The sequence below is a fragment of the Canis lupus genome, chromosome 5 (genome assembly GCF_011100685.1).
Source record: "Canis lupus familiaris isolate Mischka breed German Shepherd chromosome 5, alternate assembly UU_Cfam_GSD_1.0, whole genome shotgun sequence".
Taxonomy (NCBI): domain Eukaryota; kingdom Metazoa; phylum Chordata; class Mammalia; order Carnivora; family Canidae; genus Canis; species Canis lupus.
The window spans coordinates 39396227-39416881 of NC_049226.1; the positions used below are offsets into that span (position 1 = coordinate 39396227).

Sequence of the window (20655 nt, forward strand, 5' to 3'; positions counted from 1 at the left end):
AACCAGAACTTGCCCAGATATTGAGACTAACAAAAGTTAGCCACTTTTGTGCCTGCCCTCAACAAATATGCAAATATGAGACTCCCTTCGTCAAGTGAAATTAAACCCCATCCCTATGACCCAGGTGACTGGGTTTACTTGCAGACCTAGAAATTAAGATCAGCTGAGGCTCAGCTTCAGCCCTCTGGGCAGGACCCCACTTGGTGCTATTAACCACTCACTTTTCTCTCAAGCGACAAGATGTGGCTCCCTGGATTCATCACGCTCAGGTAAAGAGTTCTGCAAAACCAGACATTCTTAAAGCGTATTCATGTGAGGCATTAATGAACCTGTAGTTCTTGTTTAAGAGGCAGTAATCGTCATATAAGTACAACTTTGCTCAGATGTTCGGATGTGTGCTGTCAAGCTGTGAAAGTACTGGAGATAATCTTTTTGTTGCCAACGGTACCACCTATAACCTTCCTCTGTCTCCTGGGGACCAATATACTCTGTCTATACATTAACCTGCTAGTTAATGTCTCTGCTAGGTTGTAACAGCTCCACATAAATCACATAATCCAACAGGGATGTAAAAAGTTGCAGGCAAAACCTTCTGACCCCATAACTTACCAACGCAGCCGCAAGAGAGTCTCACTCCTCTAACCAACAACACTGTCTCCTGACAGCAGGAAGTAGCTACAGAAGAATGACCTCCGCCCATGACCCCTCAAAAATGAGGAGTCATATATCTCAAGGGGGTGGGGAGTTGTAGGCAGATAGGGTTTGGGGATTCCCGGAAAAAGGAAGACAAGACATGGCTTTCTTAAGCCTAAGAGAATAACATTGCTCCCACTGACCTCTCGAGAATGTATTCCCACTCCCACTCCGGACTTATCTATGCAGCTCCTGGATCTGTGTCAGGTTTGAAACCTTACCCTGCCTGGTACCCATCCTGACATTCATACTGACCTGTTGGTTTTGTTTCCCTCATTTGAGAGTAGGATCATTTGTAACTTCATCTTTGAAATATAGTATGGCTTCATCTAGGGGATCCAGGAAGGAGAGTGCCCCATAGACTAGAAAGACATGCCTGGGGAGTGGGCTTACAAACCTGGGTAAGGTCACATCTGGTTGAGCCATGCAACACATACCCTCCAGGATTATATGAGTGCACTGAGGATTACAAATCCGAGTCATGGAGACTTTAGTTCCTCTACCACTATTCATTCCCCAAAGGGAACTCATGTTTTGACTTCAATGACCAGTATATAAAGAAGCATAGGGATGCCTGGGTGGCTCAGTGCTTGAGCACCTGTCTTGGATGCAGGTCATGATCCCAGGGTCTTGGAATCGAATCCTGCATCGGGCTCCCCACAAGGAGCCTGCTTCTCCCTCAGCCTCTGTCTCTGCCTCTCTCTCTCATAAATAAATAAATAAATAAATAAATAAATAAATAAATAAATAAATAAAATCTTAAAAAAAAAAAAAAGAGGCATAGGTAGTTGGGTAGTATTCTAAGTCATCTACCCAACATGGCTTGTTTGCTTCTGGCAAGTTGTTCTGTTTGCTCTCCTAAGATTCTGCCAAAAAAATTCACTCAAAGCCAGTTTTTCATTATGAAATGGCACGAGGAAAGGATCACAGTATATTATGTCTCTAGAGGAAGATTATAAAATGGACTGTACACCATAAGCCTAATTATGTCTGGAAGAATAACCTTGAAGTGCGTGTGCGTATAAGCAGGTGTACAGCAGGAAGTGAGCTTTATGAAATTACTGCCAGCAGTGACCTTTTCATGCTTTCTCATATTTTCCAAATTTCAAACTAACAACTCATCATTGACATAAAAATGATACCTTTAAAAAAAAACATAAATCTGTCTGTTGGCATGTCTCCCATGGCAATTCAGTGATCATGTTCACAGGCAGAGCCGCCTGGGATTTGAGAGTCAGAAGACGGGTTTGCATTCCTGCACAGCCCTCAATTAGTCACTGACATGTCATTTGCCTTATCAGCCCCAAGTCTCTTCACCTATAAAAGTAGCAGTACTTGCTTTGTGTAACTTTCAGGGTTACTATAAGAGGCTAGATTCTAGAACAAGATAATGCATCAGAAAACTAGATCATGAATGGATAATTTTTGAAGGACATCAAGTTCTCTGGGTTGCCTTCATTCCTGTGGACATTACTTTTCAGTCTGCTTATTTTGCTCCGCTCCTATTACCTGGCTACTAACGTGAGAAGTCCTTGGAGGTCTTAACCCAAGATCTCCTTCTTTTCACAACCTCTTTACTCTCCCTAGATGATTCATCTCTAAGACTTCAGGTTCCACTGGTAAAAATGACTCACAAGTTGGTGTGTCCAGCCCAGACTTAAAATAGGAGATCTTATATGAAATTTGAGAACTTGACTTTCTTATAGCCACCTCGAACCTGACGCATCCAAAATTCAACTTATGACCTTTCCAGATCCCACCACAACAAAGTTGGCCCTCTTGCTGGTTCTTTTCTCTGAGATTTCTACCAGCACACAACCAGATGTACAAACAGAAACCTGGGTAACATCCCTAACTCTTCCCTTTCCCTCACCCCCCCATAACCGCTTCATCACCATTCTACATCCCAAATATCTCAAGAACTTTTACCCTTCACATTTTGCACTGCCATCACTGTAGTCCAAACTGACATTGTCTCCAACTTCATTATGACGAGCCTCCAAACTAGGATTCCTGTATCTATTTGTTCTTCTATCTAGTCCATTCTCCACACTGAACCCAGAGAAAGATTTTTAAAAAATCAACTGCATTGGGGTACCTGGGTGACTCAGTCCCTTAATCTGATTTTTAACCTCATTTTTAAAAATTACTATAGATTAGTTTTACTTGTTCTAGAATTCCATATAAATGAAAATATATAGTAGGTATTTCTTCGTGTCTAGCTTATTATTCATTCAGCAAAACAATAAGATTTATCCATGTTCTGGTGCGTCAGTAGCTTGTTCACTTTTATTGCTGGGTACTATGTCATTCTATGACTATAGACTACAGTGTGTCTCAGGCTGATGAGCATTTAGGTTGTTTCCAGGTTTTGGCTTTTTGGTATTATCTTTTTCCTATCCTTTTAACAACCTACCTAGGTCTTAATATTTAAAATGAATCTCTAGGGGCACCTGGCTGGCTCAATTGGTGGAAAATGCAACTCTTGATCTTGGGGTTGTATGTTTGAGCCCCATGTTGGGTGTAGAGATTACTTAAAAATAAAATCTTGGGGGTGCCTGGGTGGCTCAGTCGGTTAAGTGTCTGTCTTTGGCTCAAGTCATGATCCCAGGATCCTGGGATAGAGCCCCATGTTGGGCTTCCTGCGCAGCAGGGAGTTTGCTTCTCCCCCTCTCTCTGCTCCTCCCATCCACCCCCCCCAACATGCTCTTTCTCTCTAATAAATAAAATCTTTAATAAAATAAAATCTTAAAATAAATAAATATAAAATGCACCCCTTGTTAGGCATTACATAAGTGAGTATTATTTTTTAATCCAATTAAATGATCTCTGCCTTTGGGCAATGAGGAGGAGGGAGGTGAGGTGAGGCAAGCAGTGGAGAAGAAAGCTAATGGATTTCATTAATGGGATAAGTATAACAAGCATAAAGTATTTGTAAGGACTTGCCTTCATCTTCCAAAAACTGGATGCCTGCCATGAACCCAGTGGTTCTAAAAGTATGGTCTAGACACCTGGGTCCAGGGAGACCTTTTCAAGAAGTGTGGGAGGTCAATATTATTTTCATTTTGGGGCACCTGAGTGTTCAATTAGCTAAGCATCTGACTCTTGATTTTGGGTCAGGTCATGATTTCAGGGTCATAGGGTCAAGCCCTGCAGTAGACTCCTAGCTCAGCCAGTTGTCTGCACCTCCCTCTCCCTTGGCCCTTCCCCCTGCTCATGGTTTCTCTCTCTCTCTCTCAAATAAATGAATAAATCTTTTAAAAAAATATTTTCATGTTATTACTAGGATGTTATTTGCATTTTTCATTGTGTTGACATTTGCAATGATGGTGCAGAAGCAACAGTGTACTAGCAGTCACTGTACTCTTCCTGGCGACGCACACAGAAATTTAAGAAAATCAGTTCGTTTGAGTATATCTGATGAAACTGCGAAAATTAATTTTATTAAAATCTTAACCCTTGAGTACTCGGCTTTATAATATCCTCTAAGTGACAAAATGGAAACTATGCATAAGGCACTTCTGATGGTTTTCTAGGAAAAATGTAGTCATGTAATTGCATGAAATGCAGAAGTAGATTCTCTTTTTTTAAGACTTTATTCATGAGAGACAGAGAGAGGGGGGCAGAGACACAGGCAGAGGGAGAAGCAGGCTTCCCGCAGGGAGCCTGATGGAGGACTCGATCCCAGGACCCCAAGATCACAACCTGAGCCAAAGGCAGATGCTCAACCACTGAGCCACCCAGGTGCCCCGGAAGTAGGTTCTTTTTGAGGGAGCCTAGATGGCTCAGGCGGTTAAGCATCTGGTTTCAGCTCAGGTTATGATCTCAGGATCCTGGGACGAAGCCCTGCATCAGTGTCCATGCTCAGCCAGCAATCCGCTGGAGATTCTCTCTCTCCCTCCCTCTCCCTCTCCCTGCTGCTCGTGTTCTCTCTTTCAAATAAATAAATAAATAAAATATCATAATTAGACTAGGGTTATGGGGTTTTGGAAGGAAAATCACAGAGGTAAAGTGCCATTCTCGCTGCATCATATCAACAGCACATACAATCAACAGGACTTATCCTGTTGTCAATCTTGATTACCTAGTTGGAATGGTGTTGGACAGGTTTCTCCACAACACCATTTGTTGAATGGTCTCCTTCTTAACTGAAATGTTTAGTCCATTTACATTTAATGTATTATTAATATGGTTGAGTTAAACTCTACCTTCTTACTATTTGTTTTTCCTTTGTCCCTTCTACTTTTTCTTGTTTCTACTTTTCTGCCATTCTTTGAACTAATTCAATATTTTTTAGCATTCAATCTTGTTTACTCTCTTCGCTTCTTAGTTACATTTCTTGTTATTATATTTTTAGTAGTTGCTGTAGGGTTAACAATATGCATCCTTAATAGATCACGGTCTCTTTAGAACCTCTTTCCTCTTCATGCTTGACGCTCCATGTAAAATATTCCACATTTCCTACTTCATTTCACACTCTACACACTTCACACCTGACTCTTCACATTTCACAAATGTATAATGCAGCAAATATTTCATTTACTCCTACTTTGTCATTTGTGCAATTGTTGTTATATCTCTTACCTCTACATTTGTGATAAACCCCTACCTCACAGTGTTACCATTTATAAACAGTTTTTTAAAGAAAATGGTCTTTTATATTTACCCACTTGTTTTTATCATTTCTTCCTGTAGTTCCACTTGGTATCATCTCTCACAAGGCCAAAGAATATCTATTATTTTTCATTGTATAGTTTGTTTAGCAACAAATTCTCTCAGCTTTTATCTGAAAATATATTTATTTTATCCTTATTTCAAAGAATATTATGTTTAAGTAGGTTCTATGCCCAAAATGGAGCTCAAACTCACAACGCAGAGATCAAGAGTCATATGCTCCATTGACTGAACCAGCCAAGCACCCCCTTAAAGAGTATTTTTATTGGATATAGAATTCTAGAGTGGCATTGCTTTTCCAGAACTTTAAAATATTTTACTATTTTCCTCTGGCCTCCATAACCTCTGGTGAGAAGGGAATGGGTCTTTCTTTCCCTTGTTCCTGAATATATTTTTTCCTCTGGCTACTACAAAGGTATTTTTCTTTATCTTTGGTTTTCAGAGGTTTGATTATAATGTACTGAGGGATAGATAGATAGATAGATAGATAGATAGATAGATAGATAGATCTTACTGGCTTTACTGAGCTTCTTTGGCCTGTAAGTTGGTGTTTTTCAGCAAATTTGGGGAGTTTTCAGTCATTATTTCTTCAAAAGCTTTTTTCTGTCCCAATTTCACTTTCTTCTCCTCCTAGGACTTCAAGTACACGTATATTAGATCATTTGACATTGTTCTCCATGTCTCTGAGGCCCTGTTCAATGTTAATCCATTTTCTATGCTTTCTCAAATTAATCGGTCTCTGAGGTTACTGGTTCTTTTGTCATCTCTAATCTGCTGCTAAGCTCTTCCACTACATTTTAAATTTTCCATTATTTTTCTTTTCAATTCTAAAGTTTTTGTCTGATTCTTTTTAATAGTGTTTATTTCTCAGCCAAGGTTCTCCCCATGCTTACTTACTAAGGTCATATTTTTCTTTAACTTTCAAACACATTCTTTAATTGTAAGACATATTTGCAATAGTTGCTTCAAATGGCTCATCTGCTAAGCCCAATATCTGGACAACCTCAGGTCTGGTTTTCTTATTTATTTCATAAGTTATGTCTAGTTTTCTATTGATTTCTTTTCACAATTTCTTTGTCTATTAATTTGTTTTAATTAAACACTAGATCTTATGAATAGTTTGGTGTAAAAAGGTAATTCTGTTACCTTCCTCTGAAGAGTTTCCAAGTTCTCTTTACTAAAACATAAGTAAGTCTCTAAACACTGGCCTCCCTTGTCATGATTTGTTTTCAGGCTTTGATAGGGGGAGTCCAAAGAAGGTTTTGTTTTAGTGTATGGTTCTTACTCCTAAGGTGTGGCCTTTCTGCTGAGATAGTTGGATGCCAGGGGTGTTAATAAGGAGTTAACTTCCACTCTGCTCTGTTAGAGCCAGAATTCTAATGTCCAAGTGAGTAAGGGACAGGCAGGGCTAGGTAGGGAGAGATAGGTAGGGAGCCATGGAATTAGGCTCACAAAACAAAGTTCCAAAAAATGCTGAGATGTAAGGAAACCAGGGATAAGGAAACAAACCAGACCACCTTGCCGTAGATGTGGATGGAAACGATATTTTTTATGACAGTCGCCTGTGATCAAAAAAGAATAACCAGACCCAAAAGGAAAAGGAAGCCATTAAAGATGGTATCACCAGTCCTTACTCAAACCAGGACATCACAAAAATAAGGCCATGAGCTTCCTGGTCAGTTTTAAATACAAGACTATTGGTGGGGGCCTACGCTGGCAATCCTGTCAGGACCCCTCTCACTCCTGAGAGCTTTCTCTGTATCCTCACTTAACGAACTCCTATCACTTTATTCACTCTCCTTTGTCTGTGAAATTCATTTTTCGACTCCATGAGACAAGAACCTAGCTCTCCTGCTTCACAAGAACTATAGTATTATTTGACTTCTAGTATCTCTGTTCCATCCTCAACTCCATAGTAGCTCCAATCTTGTAAACCTTGTATGATCCCACCCAGTTCATGTCAGCTTACCTCCCAGCCTCAGAGTTGCAGGGGATCTGTCTATGTACTGCTGCAGCCCTCTCTTTACACATCTCCCTCCTCTCTGTACCTCACCTCCCCCACCCTGTTCTTAGCTGCTTCAGATGCTCTGGATCCTGATTTCTGCCTCCTCAGCTTAGTAGGACCACTGTGCTCTGCTTGACTCCAACTCTCTTTGTCATAGTTGGAAAATTGTTCCTACACAGAAAAATCAGGTGATCATGGGGTTCACCTTATGAGTTTTTCCTTCTGTCATGTATTAGTAGTTTATTGCTGCCTGTCATACATTGCCTAAAAATACTTATCTCTTATGTTTTGTCAAGTTTTATAGATGTTTATGCTGGGCATGGCAGGCTTGTCTGGTACTGGTTAGCCCATTGTGGCTGGAAACAGAAGTTCAAAAGTTTTATAAAATATAATTCTGATTGTGTTATTCCTGTGGTAAAAATTCTTCCATAGCTCGACCACTCTGAAGATAAAGATCCAAATTTTCAAATGGTTTGCTGGATCTTGTATGATCTGAGCCCCACCTGCACTCCAGTGTCATCCCTCCTTCTTCCTTACCTTCATTTCTTCTTTAGCTTCTGGCTTTCTTCCAATCTCTTGCCATGTTTTCTCCTACCATTCAGTTTTTGTACCTCATAGTATACTGCCTAACATTTCCCCATCCTCTTCATTAGCTATAAAACTATAATAAATAAAACACTGTGAAATTGGCACAAGATTCACTAGAACAGAATCCAAAGACATACCCAAGTGTGTATGCATTTTAATACACTGAGAAAAGAAGCAGATTATATACTAATGGTTATTAGTTTGATTGGCTATTTGAGAAAATACAGTTTTCTCCCTAACTCATCCCTTGATTAAAGACAAACTTCAGATAAAGCATTAATAAGCAAAATGTATAAAATGCTACTTCAAACTGATAAGAAGAATACAACCCAATATAAAAATGAGAAAAGGAAATGAGTGGGCAATTCATGGACTGATAAACATGAAAATATAGATAAGTATATGAAATGATGACTCACTAAGAATGCAGTATAATAAAATATAAGTTAAAGTAATAAAATATTGATAGTATCCAATGTAGGAAAGAGTATGGGGAAATAGGTATTCCCTTACACTATGAGAATACAGATTAGTACTGCCAATTCATCAAGATTCTAAATGTACATACACTGACCCAGCTCTCACATTTCCAGGAATCTATCTTACAGAAATAACAGCAAGACCACAAAATTGCTTGTGTCAGCAAAAAATTGGAAAGAACCCAAATGCCCATCCATAAGAATATATATAAATAAATTACAGTACATAAATTACCAGAACAGTATACATCCATTAAAAAAATGAGATAGCTCTAGATTATTTATGTCCACAGTAGAATGCTGAGAATTAAAAGTGAGTTGCAAAACAAAAGTAATAGTACAATACTAGTTATACGTGTGTGTATATACACACGTACATAAGAATCTGGTGATGTCTGCATCAAATTTAGTTCTAAAGGGTAGGAATTGAAGGGGAACAGAAGAACCTCATTTTTTTAGTTTATATACTTCTATATTATTGTCCTATATTATTTGGATCTATTGTGAAAAAATTACTTTTGTAATTTAAAGACAATTTGTGTGTGTGTGTGTGTGTGTGTGTGTGTGTGTGTGTGTGTGTCAATGCACATTGAGATTACATAGACTATTCCAATGGACTATGCTCCTGGTGAACTCTAAAATCTCAGCAGCAGGCATCATGACTGCCACCTGGTGGTCACACAAGCCATGATAAGTTGCCTATCAGCGTTCTTCAACATCAGCACTATTGACATTTGGGGTCAGAAAAATGGGGGTGGGGTGGGTTAGGGTAGGAGGCTGTCCTGGATATTGTAGGATGTTTAGTAGCACCCTTTGCCTTTATCTTCTAGAGGCCAGTGACACCGTCTCCCCAAGTTGTGACAACTGAAGTTCTCCAGATTGGTAATTCTCCTCCCAGGGGACTGAGCAAAAATCACTCTGGTTGAGAACCCCTGATCTAAGAGAATGGGAGTCTTGTGAATGCACCGTAAACATACAAAATGTGCTCATTCATTCATGCACAAAAATATCACAGTGGACAAGGTATCTTTACAAGATAGGTTTCTAATGTCAGTTGGAACTAGTGATCTCTTACCCATAGTTGCTCTCACACAGAATTCCTTTCACAGCTCTGCGATATTCTGAGGCTTAAATTCACTAGCAAGAAAAGCTATTCTTATCCAGTGAATCCCTAACTGCCTCAGGCAAATGCTGGCACATGTGTCCCAAGCCCCACTCTCAGTGCTTGCTTCGGCAGCACGTATACCAAGCCCCACTCTCAGACATAGGGCAGAAATTCACAGCACCCTATGTTGTGGCTTTGGCACAGTGCTCGTCAGGAAGTGCCACAAAACAGTAAGCCAGTCCCCTCCTGTCCCTCACTCAGCCCACTGGTTTACCCCCTGTGATAATACCCCTGTGCCCACTGCAGCCACAGTATCACTGCCCTTTAGTCTACAGGTCACTAAGAAATATTACAGGGCTTAAAAAAAAATTAAAAGTCTGTGGAAATTCAGCTCTGCTCTCCCCCACCTTCAAATAACCCTCCAGAAACAAAAACATAAAACAAATAGGGCCTGGGCATATTATTTAATCTCTCCAGATTTCTATCTCCTTATTTATGAAACAAAAGGCCTACACCAGATATTTTAAGTTCCCTTTCAGTTCTAAAATCTATGATTAGGGATGCCTGGGTGGCTCAGGGGTTGAGCTTCTGCCTTTGGCTCACGGTGTGATCCTGGAGTCCTGGGATCAAGTACTATATCGGGCTCCCTACATGGAGCCTGTTTCTCTCTCTTCCTGTGTCTCTGCCTCTCTCTGTGTCTCTCATGAATAAATAAAATCTTTTTAAAAAATAACTATTTGGCAATTAACCAAAAATATTTTTTAAAAATAATAAAATAAAATAAAATCTATGATTAGAAACGACTGGAAACGATCCACCAAAGGCTTTGCTGTTCCTGTTGCAACATAAGTATTTTCTCCAGTAAAGATTATTCTGTGTAAAATTAAGCTGGTGTTACTGGGAGTTTTTTTATTTAAATTCCAGGGTCCTATAAGAACTGTAATTGCTGAATAAGCATAGAGTTCCAAGCCACAGCGCCACAATATGTTTATTGCATTTCTAGGGCTTTGTTGTTTTCTCCACTGTACATTATATGGTATCAATAATATATGAATTGTATTCCCACTTTCCTAATATTTATATATTCATATTTATTACATGCATAATATGTACACGATCTGATGCTGGTTAAGATTAACCAAAACAGAAGGCTTTGCTGTATTTATATGTACTCTCTAGGGTTAATCTGCATATGTAGAGTAAAAACTCAGTGAGGACAGGTCCCCTCAAATTTACAGCAGTCATAAGGTCTCGTTTCAGTGTGAACTGTCAGATGAAGAGTAAGGATGAAGGTAAGACCGGAGGCTTTGGCACATCTGCTGTGTTCACATTCTTCTCTCTGGTGTGTGTTGGAGTGTGTGTAGGAGTGAGGAGTAAGATGTGTGTCACCATCAAGGGTCTTCCACTTTTAAGATATTCAGAGAGTTTCACTCAAGTATGGATTATTTCATATCAAATTAGTTTCCAGTGATTACTGAAGGCTCTTCCATACTTGTTGCATTATATATGGCTTCTTTCTAGCAGAAGTTTTTTGTTTCTGAGGGTTTTTTTTTTTTAAGATTTTATGTATTTATCCATGAGAGACACATAGAGAGAGAGGCAGAGACATAGGTACAGGGAGAGGCAGGCTCCCAGTAGGGAGCCTGATGCGGGTCTCGATCCCAAGACTTCGGGATCATAATCTGAGCCCAAGGCAGACGTTCAATCACTGAGCCACCCAGGTACCTGTTTTGTTGTTTTGTTTTGTTTTGTTTTGTTTTGTTTTGTTTTGTTTTAGAGAGAGAAAAGAGAGAGCAGGAGCAGGGGTAGGAGGGCAGAAGGAGAGAGAGAAATTTAAGCAGGCTGCACATGCAGCTCAGAGCCTGATTCCGGGCTTAATCTCACAACCCCAAGATCATGGCCTGACCTGAAATCAAGGCTTAACTGAGTGAATCATCCAGGTGCGCCCCTAATGTCATTTTATTTTAAGTTCTACTATAGTTAACATACAGTGTTATATTAGTTTCAGGTGTTTGCAGTCTTTTTCAAACATGGACATTCTATTTTTAATTTTTTTAACATATTTTTAAAGGTTTTATTTATTTATTCATGAGAGAGACACAGAGAGAGAGAGAGGCAGAGACACAGGCAGAGGCAGAAGCAGGCTCCATGCAGGGAGCCCGACGTGGGACTCGATCCTGGGACCCCAGGATCATGTCCTGGGCCGAAGGCAGGCGCTAAACCGCCGAGCCACCCAGGGATCCCTCAAACATGGACATTCTCCAGAAGAGACACTCCCCAGAAATCTTTCCACTACTATTTTGAGGCTGTCCTCTATGTAACTCCAAGGGGTACTAATCACATAGACTCTGGTGCTAATGTCACTTGGAATCCTTGAAAAGTGGTTCTGCTAACAGGATCGGTTGAAAGTTAGAGAACAGGGGCAGCCCGGTGGCTCAGCGGTTTAGCGCCACCTTCAGCCCAGGGCATGATCCTGGAGACTCAGGAACGAGTCTCACGTCGGGCTCCCTGCATGGAGCCTGCTTCTCCCTCTGCCTGTGTCTCTGCCTCTCTCTCTCTCTCTCTCTGTGTGTCTCTATGAATGAATAAATAAAATCTTAAAAAAAAGAAAGAAAGAAAGAAAGAAAGAAAGAAAGAAAGAAAGAAAGAAAGAAAGAAAGAAAGAAAGAAAGAAAGAAAGAAAGAAAGTTAGAGAACAGAAGATGGAGACGCCTGGGTGGCCTAGCAGTTGAGCATCTGCCTTTGGCTCAGGGCGTGATCCTGAGATCAAGTCCCACATCAGGCTGTGTCTCTCATTAATAAATAAATAAAATATTTTATAAAAAATTAAAAAAAAAAGAAAACAGAAGATCTTTGAGAGTTTGGGTTATGGAGACACTCAGGAAAATTTCAAGGTATTCGAAATGCCTATGAAACGTTACCCTTGTTTTCCTCATTGTAAGTAAATGGAATTGACAGAATGTGACTAACACCTATTTTTCTGATAAAATAGAAAAACCTCCCTATTGGTGTGTTGGAGTCCTCCTGTACCAAACACAAGAACCAATCATGCCCATTTCTTCCCAACTCAGTGCTGTTGGTAGCCTGAAATTCGGCATGATGGGATTATTTACACCACAGAAAATGGCTAATACTACAAATCAGGTCTCTTCCTTCTCCTCCTCCCGAAAACTAGTTGTTGAAAATTTACCAGCATACCACTGGGTGCACCAAGTTCCACATGTGCCTCTCCATGAGAGAGGCTGCATCTCTGCAATGAAGAATGTGTAAAATCAAGTTTCCCCGGCTTATATGTGGAATCTAATAAAACAAAACAAACAAGAAATCAGAAAAAGACTCACAGATACGGAGAACAGTCTGGTAGTTACCAGAGGGTAGGGGGATAGAAGGATGGGCAAAATAGACAAAGAAAATTACTTTCAGTTATAAAATAAATAAGTCAGGGAAATGAAAAGTACATCTTTGGGAATACAGTCAATAGTATTATAATAGTATGGTGACAAATGGTAACTACACTTACCATGGTGAGCATTCCATAATATATATAATTACCCAATCACTATGTTGTATACCTGACACTAATATGTTAACTATCTTCCAATTTTATTATAAGAATAAATTTTTTAAAAATATTTTATTCTCTAACAGAGAAAGAGCACGAGCAGGAGAGTGGCAGAGGCAGAGGGAAAAGCAGACTCCCTGCTGGGCAGGAAGCCCAATGTGAGACTTGATCCCAGGACCCTGGGATCATGACCTGAGCTGAAGGCAGACACTTAACTGAGCCACCCAGGTGCCCCCAAAAATTTTTTTAGAGATTCCCTACCTTAAAATCCTCTTTTTAAATGGGAATTACACTTGATTTGTTATTTTCCTAAAAATTATCAGGAAGTTTGAGCCCCAGTGTCTAAATAAGGTGAAAGAAAATTGTCATTGATATTATCTTAGCTTACAATTTCTGTCCTCTGTGAACAGTAAGAAATGAAAACACTCTTCCCCTCAGCCTAGCCCCGACCCTCATAGTTGCCTGGCCTACCCACTGAGATTCTCTTGTCACAAGCAGGTATTCAATTTTATGTTCACACGACCAAGGGAGCAACACAAGCCTTGGGGGAAGGTATCGGTGACTTTTAGTTGGGGCGGGGGGGGGGGGGGGGGAGACGACTTAACAATATGTGTTTAAAATATGGGTATCATTTGACCAAGAAATTCCACTTCTGGAGCATGTGGGTGGCTCAGTCAGTTAAGTACTTGACTCTTGATTTCAGTTCAGGTCATGATCTTGGTTCAAGTCATGATCTCAGAGTCATAAGGTAGAGCTCCATACTCAGTGCAGAATCTGCTTGGGATCTTCTCTCTCCCTCTCCTTCTGCCCTTCAGCCCATTCTCATGCTCTCTCTCTAAATAAATAAAATCTTAAAAAAAAAAAAGATACAACCAGACATATTGCAAAGGTGTACAAAGGTGCCAGTTAATACTCCAAAAGCAGGGATGCCTGGGTTGCTCAGTGGTTAAGCATCTGCCTTCAGCTCAGGATATGATCCCAGGGTCCCAGGATGGAATCCCACATCAGGCTTCCTGCAGGGGGCCTGCTTCTCCCTTTACCTAGGTCTCTGCCTCTCTCTCTCTGTTTCTCATGAATAAATAAAATCTTTTTTAAAAAATACTCCAAAAACAAACCTCAACCAATGAGGAATGGAAGTTGGTGAATAAATACCCAGATTCCTGGACTCTTCTTAGGGAGCCTGAGATGTAATCTATACAGTCTCTCAGGGGGTCCACAGAAGCACTGAGCCTCAGTGGTCACTTGCTCATTAACTGCCCTTTATTGACTTTCCCTCCTCCCTGTTTCACTTCCCTATTCCCTCACCATGCTTCTTAGGATCGCCTCCAAATCAACTACTTGCCTCCCAACTTTTGTGTGAGTCAACTTTGGGAGAAGTCCATGCTAATACTGTGTGAGTTTAAACCCAAACCGCTAAGTTATTCATGGATCCTCATGTTGACTTATCCTTCTCCTTACCGCACACACAGGAAAAAAAATAAGGAAACAAAATGAGGGCCATTTTTTAAAAATATTTATTTATTTATTTTAAAGAGAGAGCGTGTGCACAGGAAAGGAGGAGCAGAGGGAGAGAATCCTTCCAGCAGACTCCCCTGCTGAGCACATAGCCCCATGTGGGGCTCCATTGATGATCCATGAGATCATGACCTGAGCCAAAACCCAAGAGTCAGTTGCTCAACCGGCTGAGCCACCCACAGCCCCAGAGGGCCACTTTTTAAAACAATAATTAACAGTCACTGTTAATTGCAAACTGTTCTGTAAAGTTACTTCCTCAACTGCCAAGCGTTTTTCTGAAGTTAGACATTTAATAATTAGTCTTGTAGTTCTAGTTCGTGGTGAGCACTTTTCCTTTTTTTTTTTTTAATGATAGTCACACAGAGAGAGAGGCAGAGACACAGCCAGAGGGAGAAGCAGGCTCCATGCACCAGGAGCCCGATGTGGGACTCGATTCCGGGTCTCCAGGATTGCGCCCTAGGCCAAAGGCAGGTGCTAAATCGCTGCGCCACGCAGGGATCCCCCACTTTTCCTTTTATAACTGATTCCTTAAGTCTACTTCAAGGTTTCTACTAGAAAATTCATAGTGGTCATTTCATAATAATTCATAATAAGTCATTTCATGTCTTTCAAGTGTTGTGCCCGAGATTGTGAATCCGAGAAACCACCAAAGAGCCGACACCGATGCAAACACGAGGGTTTATTTACGGGCTCGAGCCTGGGTCCAAGTATACGCGACACAGCGGAGCAGGGACTTGGACCCCGAGACTAAGAGGCTTAGCAACTTTATAGGGGCCAGTGGCCAATGGGATATGCAGAAAGTTGCACAGTCATGCTGGTCCACTCGCAGGTGGCGGGTTGAATTACATTTTACCCTAAAGCATCCATTTGAACTGGCCTATCACTGAGCCGATTTCCGATTAGGGTGTGCCCTGGGCTTGACTACAGTGGGGCAGTGCCCTAAGCAGGTCGGCACAAGGCGGGTACAGCACAAAATGGAGTCAGTCCTGCTCTGCTTGTCCAGGGAGTAGGGGATTTTTGTTAAATTTCCTGGATCCCACACAAGGAGAAATAGGATTGTGAGGGAAGCTCCAAAATAAAAACTTGGAGACGTCAATTCACATTAAAGATTAAAACACTTGAAAATTATTTTGCACACCGAAAATATCTGAAAACGTTGTCCTGCCCTACTATGTAATATTCTTATTGTCATGGCCAACATGCACATGAGAAAATGCTCTGCATCACTTGCCATCAGGGAAATACAAATCAAAACCACAATGAGATCCCACCTCACACCAGTGAGAATGGGGAAAATTAACAAGGCAGGAAACCACAAATGTTGGGGAGGATGCGGATTCTGCACTGTTGGTGGGAATGTGAACTGGTGCAGCCACTCTGGAAAACTGAGTGGAGGTTCCTCAAAGAGTCAAAAAAAGACCTGCCCTACGACCCAGCAATTGCACTGCTGGGGATTTACCCCAAAGATACAGATGCCATGAAACGCCGGGACACCTGCACCCCGATGTTTCTAGCAGCAATGTCCACAATAGCCAAACTGTGGAAGGAGCCTCGGTGTCCATCGAAAGATGAGTGGATAAAGAAGATGTGGTTTATGTGTACAATGGAATATTCCTCAGCCATTAGAAACGACAAATACCCCCCATTTGCTTCAACGTGGATGGAACTGGAGGGTATTATGCTGAGTGAAGTAAGTCAATCGGAGAAGGACAAACATTGTATGTTCTCATTCATTTGGGGAATATAAATAATAGTGAAAGGGAATAGAGGGGAAGGGAGAAGAAATGGGTGGGAAATATCAGAAAGGGAGACAGAACAGAAAGACTCCTAACTCTGGGAAATGAACTAGGGGTGGTGGAAGGGGAGGAGGGCGGGGGGTGGGGGTGACTGGGTGACGGGCCCTGAGGGGGGCACTTGACGGGATGAGCACTGGGTATTATTCTGTATGTTGGCAAATTGAACACCAATAAAAAATAAATTTATTATTAAAAAATATTTTTATTGTCATTAAAAGAATCAGCCTAAATATTTCTCCCCAAAAGGGGGGGGGGACAAAAAAAGTTACCATCTTTATTCTTTGAGAAGTTAAATGCCTTGGTGAGAGGGATGAAATAAAATCTTTGCACTTCGCACTACGGCAAGGTTGGAGAAGTGCATCCACATGGGGGGGGGGGGAGGTCGCTGCGCCGCGGTCCGAGCCCCCAGGCCCGCACCCGCCCGGCCGCGCAGCCTCTCCCGGAGCGACCCCGCTGAGCGCGTGGCTGGACCGGCTTGCCCCGCTGGGGGGCTCTGGACGTGGCGGCAGAGGCAGGACGCGGGGCCACGCGGGAATCGGTTCTGCCCCAGGGTCGATGACGGGGGCCCACCCTGGGGTTCGCGGAGCAAGTGCCTGCAAAGATCCAAACGCACACGCGGGAACAAACGGCTCCACACCCCTTGGCCAGGAAAGCAATGCGCCTGCGCAGATGGGACTCTTTCAGTGCGCGACGTGTCTCCCTAGCCAATCAGCAGCTGTGACGCTCCCTCGCCCCGCCCCTACCCGCCGAGTCCGCGTCTGGTCTCCATGACAACCCTGAGTGTCCCCGGCCTCCCAAGCTTAAGCCGGCCTCAAAGAGCAGCTGCCGAAAGACCGAAGGCAGGAGGAACGTGACTGACTAGCTTCTGTGTCTTTATCATCGAAGCAGGTAGGGCTGTCGGAAGGGGAAAAAGCTTTCCCGTCCCCACCTTATTCATGAACAAGAGATCACAGGGAGGAAGGCTGGGCTCCGGGAGCAGGAACAGGATCCCGGTGAACTAAGTGAATGTGAGCATCCCCTAGAAGAAAAGCCAGAGGACACACTGCAAAAGTGAAAAATATGGGAGCCCAGGACGCCTGGGTGGTTTAATGGTTGAGTGTCTGCCTTCGGCTCAGGGTGTGATCCTGGGGTCTGGGGATCGAGTCCCCCATGGGGCTCCCGGCGAGGAGCCGCCTCCTCCCTCTGTGTGTCTGCCTTCGCTGTGTCTCTCGTGAATAAATAAATAACATTAAAAAAAAAAGAAAAGAAAAAGAAAAGAAAAGAAATATGGGCACCTGGCTGGCTCCATCGGAAGAGCGTGGGACTCTTGGTCAGCGTGAGTTTGAGCCCCACTTTGGGTGGGAGATTAGAAAAATAAATAGCCTTTAAAAATATGTTTTAAAAATTTTAAAGGTGAAAAATAACCACTGGCACCTCTTTTGGAGCCCGAGAGGAAAGTGACTGCCCTCTACATGGATCATCTTCGCAGGAAGATTCCCTAGACTCTTCTGTGATTTTCAAGCCTCCTCTATTGGAGACCTTTCCTCTCATCGTAAGCAGGTGGTAATGACATAAATCCACACAACAGTGGGTTAGGAATAATTTTGAAGTATCACAGGAGTCACGTGCCACACCCTTAAAATGACAAGAAAAAAAAGGACACAAGTCTCAGGAATTTTCTCTTTCTTTTCCTAATTTCCTCAGACTCCTTTATAGCCTCTTGAATTTACCCCCACAGAGAAGCCTCTGAATCCCTTCTCATGGGTGCTTATTCCTATGTCAGTCATCAAGTACAAAGGAAGGGGAGAGGGCATGACTTCGCCCTCTTCAGGAAGAACAGTCAGCCACTGTCCTCTGCTCCTACAAGAGTGGGCTTGTCACAGTCATGAATCTTAATTACCACATAGGAGCTGTCAAAAACAACAGACTCTCTAAAAGGGACTGGTAAGGGCAGCCCAGGTAGCTCAGCGGTTTAGCACCGCCTTCAGCCCAGGGCCTGATCCTCGAGACAGGGGATTGAGTCCCACATCTCGGGTTCCGTGCATGGAGCCTGCTTCTCCCTCTGCCTGTGTCTCTGCCTCCCTCTCTCTCTCCCTCTCCCGCTCCGTGTGTGTGTGTGTGTGTGTGTGTGTGTGTGTGTGTGTCTCATGAATAAATAAGATCTTTTAAAAAAAAATAAAAGGGACTGGTAAATAAATTTGGGCTGTCCTATCCAAGGAAAACCACTCTGACTTTCCTGTAAGCCATTTAGTACCTTCTTACACTTACAGCAGTTGCTATGTAGGCACCATAATCTGGATTATATTCGAGAAGGCACCTGTGTTTTGTGATAGACATAGAGAGAGAGAGGCAGAGACACAGGCAGAGGGAGAAGCAGGCTCCATGCCGGGAGCCCGACGTGGGACTCAATCGCAGGACTCCAGCATCGCGCCCTGGGCCAAAGGCAGGCGCTAAACCGCTGCGCCACCCAGGGATCCGAGAAAGCACCTGTTAATTCAGAACTCTTTCCTTTGGAGCCTACACAGGAACAAATCTCAGATAATACTGTCCCATCCAATGAGGCTCCCTTTGGATGGTGTCTTTTTTTTAATGATGAAGTTTTTTTTTTTTTAAGATTTTATTTATTTATGAGAGAGAGAGAGAAGCAGAGACACAGGCAGAGGGAGAAGCAGGCCCATGCAGAGAGCCTGGCGTGGGACTCGATCCCGGGTCTCCAAGATCACGCCCTGGGCTGAAGGCGGCGCTAAACTGCTGAGCCACCAGGGCTGCCCTGGATGGTGTCTTAATGGAAGAGTGCTCTAACTCAGAGCTCTGCCTCTCAGCCAATACAGAAGCCATCTACTCTTGCCATATTGTCTTCCCCAAGGATGCCAGAGTGTATAACACAGAGAAAAGCAAGTTCTGACACCTGTAGTTCTGTCAGTCACTGGCTTCCACCATCCCTAGCAAGTGGTTCCAACATGCCCTGGTGATTGGCATGCTCAGCAACCTTCCTCAACACTTAGCTCAGGGCCACACATACATACGCACATGTGCAGAGAGGCAGTATAACAAAGAGGTTAAGAACAAGCACTCTTGAGCTGGACTACCAGACTTTAAATCTCAGCTCAACACTGTTTCCAGGTTGGCCAGTCACTTTGCCTTTCTGAGTCATCACTGCTTCCTCTATACAAGTGGGGTAAGAGGAACCTATCTAAGAGATTGGTTCTGGAAATCAGTTCCCTGAGACTGTTGGGAGAAATGAATGAACTGATGCATACAAAGGTGGCTGAACAGGGTCTAGCACGTAATAAATCTTTACTACAAGTATTAGCTGGTATTGTCTGGGAGATCTTCTTAAAGGGGCTTGGGGAGAGCTAAAATACAAGTAAAGGAAAAACAAATGGCACTTTGTACACTGAATCTGTCTTGACTTATGCTTATAAAAGGAAAAGAATATCAATGTCATGCCTACCTCTTGAGTTCCATTTCTAGGAGGACAGAAACCAGGTAGCTTTCTTTTCTTACATTTACTAAAGAAGAGAATTAAACTAGGTCTGCCTTACAAGCTGAGGCAACAGATTCCTAAGATTACCAGATTCCTAAGGCCAGTTTTATTTTGGGAAATGGATTTTTATTTTTTTTTTTTTACCTAGATTAACCAGAGGTGTTTCTCAGTTCTCCATGTTGCTGTATCATAGCAACCTTTCTACTAGGGTGGATTGGCTTATCTTCTGATATAATCGTCTCTGGCCAATTGAGGAAAACCATTTGTGGAGAGGGATAGAGTAGTACATGAATGTATTGGCTGTGCCTCTCAATTCCTTAGAGTCACAAAATTACCTTCTGTAGTGAGGCCATAAGGTAAAAATAGAGTATTATCAATATTGTGCTTATAAATCTCTGCATTGCTCATAAGATGCAGTTATGTAGCTTTGTGTAAAACTCTGACAACACATGCTATTATGTGTTCATATGCATAAATGTATAAACAACAGAATGTTATACATATATGTAAAATATGATTTTACAGTATTTCTAATTTCACTAATTTACTTACCTGTTGGGCTTTTTTGGAGGAGGGTCTTGGTGCATATGGTTGAATTCTTATTAAGTAAAATGTAAGTATGATGTGATTTTTTTTCCCAAAAATGCTTATGTCAAGCTGCTATATTTTCTATGTATGACTTTGGCAAAACATCCAGAAATCATCTAATGTACAATGTGTATCAAAGGTACCACAGGGATGGCTTTTCGTGGAAAACACCCATATGAATTTT

At 42.1% G+C, this 20655-nt stretch overlaps 1 protein-coding gene across 3 annotated transcripts in view; it reads left to right on the forward strand.

Moving 5' to 3' along the window:
* The first annotated feature begins 17153 nt into the window (after positions 1-17153).
* ZNF286A (zinc finger protein 286A) overlaps positions 17154-20655 on the forward strand; it is a 48805-nt gene continuing 45303 nt past the window's right edge. Inside the window, exons 1-2 of one of the 3 annotated variants that reach the window (XM_038536972.1) lie at positions 17154-17305; positions 17810-17956. The gene's annotated coding sequence lies outside the window, so the exon portion shown is untranslated. The remainder of the gene's footprint in view (positions 17306-17809; positions 17957-20655) is intronic. The other 2 variants (XM_038536973.1, XM_038536976.1) reach the window with 2 other exon arrangements.